Source organism: Salvelinus sp. IW2-2015, linkage group LG27 (assembly GCF_002910315.2).
Source record: "Salvelinus sp. IW2-2015 linkage group LG27, ASM291031v2, whole genome shotgun sequence".
Taxonomy (NCBI): domain Eukaryota; kingdom Metazoa; phylum Chordata; class Actinopteri; order Salmoniformes; family Salmonidae; genus Salvelinus; species Salvelinus sp. IW2-2015.
Genome location: NC_036867.1, coordinates 8,231,230 through 8,237,623, shown reverse-complemented (window position 1 = coordinate 8,237,623; position 6,394 = coordinate 8,231,230).

Here is a 6,394-nt window from a genome sequence, read left to right as displayed (position 1 = left end):
AGGTAGTTTGGATTGACAATAGCAAGCAGCAGGTCTTTACAGTACCATTAGTCCCAAAATGAGGAAAAATAAGTTAAAACATCCTCATTTCATTTCATAACCTGTATTCAACTGGTCATTTATATTTTTAGGGATTTTAATGGTGTGTAATTGGATGTACAGCATAATGCAGTTAGATGTTCATTGACCTACTTAATCACATATTATTTATTCATCAGAGATGTTTGGAATAAGTTTGACTCCTCTAATGTTCACTGAAGGTGAGCATAGAGAATCTCAAGAACATTCGCACAGTAATAGAGACATGTGATTACATTTCCTGAGCACTTTCCTCTTGAAAAAGTTATAATAACCTGTGTAATGTGATGGCTAATGGGTTAAGAGTAACCTGTGTAGAATACTTAATAAGGAGTTGAGCCAAGGGGCATAAAGGCTTTGATTTGTAGTAACACTCTCTTAAAGGTCGAGATAGCTGTCAATGCATAGTGTAAAGCTGTCTACAAGCCATCAACAAGGTGATAATAAGTAGTTGTCATCGCCAGAGAGAGTTCCCCTCCTTAAAGACATGTGCAGGGGGCATAGAGGTGCCTTACAACTTAACACCTTGGGTCTCCTTTCAGCAGTGATGTTACCTAATTAGCTTCCAGAGCTGAAAATATCACGTTACTCAATGACACTGTTAAGGGTCGAATTCCCAGCTGTCGTGTGTGTTGTGGGTGTGTTAATATGTGATTGGAGGGGAAACATTTGTAGATTTCAATTTTTAACAACACCTGCGTGAACCTCCACTCCCCTATGTATTTATTTGGACAGTAAAGCAAAAAGTTTCATTTTTGGATTTGAGATAAAATGTTTCATATGAGGCGACAGTACAGAATGTCACCTTTTATTTAAGGGTATTTTCATACATATCTCTTTTACCGTTTAGAAATGAAATCATTGTATGTATCTGGTCCCAGCATTTGTCAAAAGTTTTTGGACAAATTCACTTATATGTTTATTAAATTAGTTAAAGTTTAATATTTGGTCCCATATTTGTTCCCATATTCCTAGCACGCAATGACTACATCAAGCTTGTGACTACAAACTTTTTGGATGCATTTTCTGTTTGTTTTGGTTGCGTTTCAGATTGCAGTGCATTCGTAAAGTATTCAGACCCCTTGAACTTTTCTACATTTTGGTACGTTACAGCCATATTCTGAAATGCACACAATAACCCATAATGACAAAACAAAAACTGTTTTTTTTAAATAAAAGTATTAAGAGCCTTTACTCAGTACTTTGTTGAAGCACCTTTGGCAGCGATTATAGCCTCGAGTCTTCTTGGGTATGACTCTACAAGCTTGGCACACCTCCCATTTCTCCCATTCTTCTCTGCAGATCCTCTCAAGCTCTGTCAGGTTGGATGGGGAGCATTGCTGCACAGGTCTCACCAGAGATGTCCGATCGGGTTAAAGTCCGGGCTCTGGCTGGGCCTCTCAAGGACATTCAGAGACTTGTCCTGAAACCACTCCTGTGTTGTCTTGGCTGTGTGCTTAGGATCGTTGTTCCGTTGGAAGGTGAACCTTCACCCCTGTCTGAGGTCCTCTCTCTACTTTGCTACGTTCATCTTTCCCTTGATCCTGTCTAGTGTCCCAATTAAGCAATAAGGCCAGAGGGGGTGTGGTATATGGCCAATATACCATGGCTAAGGGCTGTTTTTACGCACGACACAACGCGAATTGCCTGGACACAGACCGTAGCCTTGGTATATTTGGCCATACTGTATACCACAAACCCCAGAAGTGCCTTATTGCTATTATAAACTCGTTATCAACGTAATTAGAGTAGTAAAAATAAATGGTTTGTCATACCCGTGGTATACAGTCTAATTTACCACGCCGGTCAGCCAATCAGCATTCAGGGTTCGAGCCACCCAGTTTATAATAACAGTTAGCCAGCATTTAATGTTGAGTATGTGGTAATGAATGTCCCTTCTGTTGACAAGAATCAATGCTTAAATTTACTAACTTAAAACTACTACTGATAGTGTAAAAAAAATTGTGTAATCATTACCCTGAAGAAATATCAGTACATGGTTAAAATATTGTCTCTCTTAAAGATGAATTTCAAAAGAAGCAACAACCAAGATGATATTGATTGAATCCTAATTACCAGCATAATACATTTCACAGCATTGTTATGAAGGTTATCTTGAGGACTGAGGACCAACTTAACTTTTCAAGTTTGTCAATTCGTTCTAAATGAGTCTAAGGCTGATTTAATCTAAATTACACTATAGTGCCTTGGAAATATGATGGCATTGCTAAAGTAAGCAAAGAAGTAGTAGGAAACCACTTTGTCATCATTATGGTGTCAACAGGTTTACTTTAGGCAGATGGTAATGGTACAATTAGTTAGCAGATATCGTCATAAATACCTAGCAAAGCTACCGTTAGCTAGCTAAAATCTGTTGCTTTCCACTCAGTCGTTAGGCACGGACTGACCAGTACGATTTTCTAGCGTCTCCTATTGTTTGAGAGTATTTTGCACCTCTTCACAGAGTGACGGCTGTAATTTGGAAACCGACTCTACTTATAGAAACGGGTGAAAATGATGTCCGTCAGTCTCCCATCGGCAGGTGGGTGGTCCCTATAACACACCGCGCCGACAGCAAACGAATGAAAGGTGAACGAACGGACCCCAATTTTGCAATCTGTTTGGTGATTTTTCTCTTTTACAGATTCGGTAAAATATACTTGCACCCTTGTAAGATTATCTATTTCTTCAAAAATAAGTTGACATTTAAAATACTTTTGGTGTTTACACGTTTATTTATTTTATTTATAACTGCACAGGACCAAGTAAAAAATGGCCAGTAATAAATTATTTAAAATTCAAATGAATTTGGTTGTAGGGAATGATTCTCGTTTACTGTGTAATTTCTCACCTGTGGCAAGTAGCAGGTCCCTACAGGGTAAAAATATCTATTCAACCAGTTCTGGAAGAAAGAAAACATTATTCTCCATTGCACTCCCCACATACAGGTCAATGGTGCCAATATATCTGACCGCATCTGTAGCTAGTTAGCTGATGTTATTCTACATCTAAACATATGACTACTTCTATTCACTTCTACAACATTCTATTTAGGCTTAACCTTTGTTTATACGTCCTCAGTCTGCTTCTGTTATGAGCACTGTCTGTCAGACTGAAGGAATGGCTGGGCACCTTTCCACTGATCTGCTGTTGAAACGTGTAACCTGACCCTCCTATGTGATTTAAAGACTGTACTAACATTAGATTATCCATGCACCTGTTCTGACTGGAAGGTCATAGAGAACTCAACTCATGTCAGCTGATGGCAATTCCAAATTCATAAGCATGACGTGATTAAGGACACAGAGAGCAAGTCATAGTGTCCCCTGCTCTACACTGACATTTTTTACAAGGAGTACATGTGCTATTAAGTTTTTAAAAATTAACAGCACACGGACATTTAGGAGCACAATGAAAAGTATTCGAGGTAGTGTTTTAATGATAAGAATTGTCATCAATGACAAAATACAGGGTTAAGGAGCACCAGAAATAAATATGTTTAAGATTGAGAATATAGCCTACATTAGGCCTATATGAATCCTAGCTACTTTTGAAGCAAATGTCCTGATGAAGCGAGTAGTTTTAGAACTGCCCATGACATGGTTTATGAATGTAAAATGCAGCCCGCCAACAGAAAAAACAAACATTTTGCCTCATAACTTTGGAACGGTTTGAGCTAGAAACAAGCCATTTTCTCTGTAGTAATTGTGCAACCACCACTGTCATGTTTATTCTCTATACTACTCAGAGGCTGAGATACAGCAAAGCCTAATCATTACAACAATTATTATCTGTGTGGGTTTTTTTTCTAGGTGCACTGGTGTCCCAAATAAATATGTTTTACTATTTTCTACATTGTAGAATAATAGTGAAGATATCAACACTATGAAATAACATATGGAATCATGTAGTAAGCAAAAAAGTGTTAAACAAATCTAAATATATTTTATATTTGAGATTCTTCATAGTAGCCACCCTTTGCCATGACAGCTTTGCACACTTTTGGCATTCTCTCAGCATTCCAGTTTCACCTGGAATGCTTTTCCAATTGTCTTGAAGGAGTTCCCACATATGCTGAGCACTTGTTGGCTGCTTGTCCTTCACTCTGCGTTCCAACTCATCCCAAACCATCTCAATTGGGTTGAGGTCAGGTGATTGTGGAGGCCAGGTCATCTGATGCAGCACTCCATCCCTCCAGGAAAGATGTTCTTACACTTAGTACATTACAATTGTAAATTACCTACATTGTCATTGAGTTTCAACGCTTCACATAGTGCAATTCATTCTCAGAAGGGGGAAAGGAACATATGAATTTAAACATCAGTGCATACTTTATCACCACACATAAGGAAATCACTTCGTTGACAGGGTCACCATGACGGTAGGCCCTTAACTCTACCTTGGGAGCATTATTCACATAACCCCCACCGTGAGCATGGCCTATGGTCATGCTGCACCATTAACTCAATGTTTTTATCTTGGTGTTATGGATCATCATCGTCGTAATCAGACATGTAATCAGACATAGGAAATAAATCAGGTAGGAAAAGGGAGATACAGTTGAAGTCGCAGTTTGCATACACCTTAGCCAAATACATTTAAACTCCATTTCCATCTCCATTCACAATTTTTCACATTTAATCCTAGTAAAAATTCCCTGTCTTAGGTCAGTTAGGATCACCACTTTATTTTAAGAATGTGAAATGTTAGAATAATAGTAGAGAGAATGATCTATTTCAGCTTTTATTTCCTTCATCACTTTCCCAGTGAGTCAGAAGTTTACATACACTCAATTAGTATTTGTTAGCATTACCTTTAAATTGTTTAACTTGGGTCAAATGTTTCAGGTAGCCTTCCACAATCTTCCCACAATAAGTTGGGTGAATTTTGGCCCATTCCTCCTGACAGAGCTGGTGTAACTGAGTCAGGTTTGTAGGCCTCCTTGCTTGCACACACTTTTTCAGTTCTACCTACAAACTTTCTATAGGATTGAGGTCAGGGCTTTGTGATGGCCACTCCAATACCTTGACTTTGTTGTCCTTAAGCCATTTTGCCACAACTTTGGAAGTATGCTTGGGGTCATTGTCCATTTGGAAGACCCATTTGCGACCAAGCTTTAACTTCCTGACTGATGTCTTGAGATGTTGCTTCAATATATCCACATAATTTTCCTTCCTCGTGTTGCCATCTATTTTGTGAAGTGCACCAGTGCAGCAAAGCACCCCCACAACATGATGCTTCCACCACCGTATCTCACGGTTGGGATGGTGTTCTTCGGCTTGCAAGACTGCAGGTTATGTCGATATAGGACTCTTTTTACTGTGGATATAGATACTTTTGTACCTGTTTCCTCCAGCATCTTCAGGTCCTTTGCTGTTGTTCTGGGATTGATTTGCACTTTTCGCACAAAAGTACTTTCATCTCTAGGAGACAGAACGCGTCTCCTTCCTGAGCGATTTGACGGCTGCATGGTCCCATGGTGTTTATACTTGCATACTATTGTTTGTACAGATGAACGTGGTACCTTCAGGCGTTTGGAAATTGCTCCCAAGGATGAACCAGACTTGTGGAGTTCTACAATTTTGTTTCTGAGGTCTTGGCTGATTTCTTTTGATTTTCCCATGATGTCAAGGAAAGAGGCACTGAGTTTGAAGGTAGACCTTGAAATGCATCCACAGGTACACCTCCAATTGACTCAAATGATGTCAATTAGCCTATCAGAAGCTTCTAAAGCCATGCCATCATTTTCTGGAATTTTCCAAGCTGTGTAAAGGCACAGTCAACTTAGTGTATGTAAACTTCTGACCCACTGGAATTGTGATACAGTGAATTATAAGTTAAATAATCTGTTTGTAAACAATTGTTGGAAAAATTACTAACCGACTTACCAAAACTATAGTTTGTTAACAAGACATTTGTGGAGTGTTTGAAAAACTAGTTTTAATGACTCCAACCTAAGTGCATGTAAACTTCCGACTTCAACTGTATGTAAGTAAGGTATTTCTGTTCTTTATTTTTAATGAATTAGCAAAGAAATCTGAAAACTTGTCCTGAACATTTTGCAGAATCAAATAAACCACATATAGGCTATGATTTTTAAAAGTCCAGTATGCCTCTAGGGTCAAAATTACACCAGTCTGTAGTCTGAGGGTTCCATGAAACCACACAAATCCTTAATGTTAGGCCAAAAAAACATGATATTGCTCATGGGTGTGGGTAAGTGTTTCCGTTTCTTTAATAAATAATGGTGAATTCCATTCTTCCAAAATCTAGTCTAGAATTCCTGTCTGAATAGAATCAAGCAATACACAGAGGG